Raw genomic sequence first — 350 nt, 5'->3', positions numbered from 1 at the left:
ATGATTGATTTAGAAAAATTGCCAGAAAAGATTCTATTCGGTGAGTACATCGTGTTAGCAGGACACGTGGAGGGGAGGAAGCCCAGGTGCTTCAAATGTAGAAAAAAGAGGCATCTGAGGTCAAAATGGTCCCCTTCACAAAACGAAAAAGTACAGGAGAACGAACAGGAGGAAAATACAGAGGAGGCGGCGTTTCCGGCCACAGAGGCTGTTAAACAGCGGGCGACCGCTGAACTAAAACCCGAAAAAAAAAAAAAAAGGCCGAAGCGACACCGGCAGTAGAAGAAATGAACTTCGAAACGGTGTCGCGAAAAAGGCCTAAAAAAGTAACGGAGTCACCAAGCAAAGAG

The sequence above is a fragment of the Octopus bimaculoides genome, chromosome 2 (assembly GCF_001194135.2).
Source record: "Octopus bimaculoides isolate UCB-OBI-ISO-001 chromosome 2, ASM119413v2, whole genome shotgun sequence".
NCBI classification, from domain to species: domain Eukaryota; kingdom Metazoa; phylum Mollusca; class Cephalopoda; order Octopoda; family Octopodidae; genus Octopus; species Octopus bimaculoides.
The sequence above is the reverse complement of the archived record's forward strand: the minus strand, read 5'-3'. Positions refer to the sequence as shown.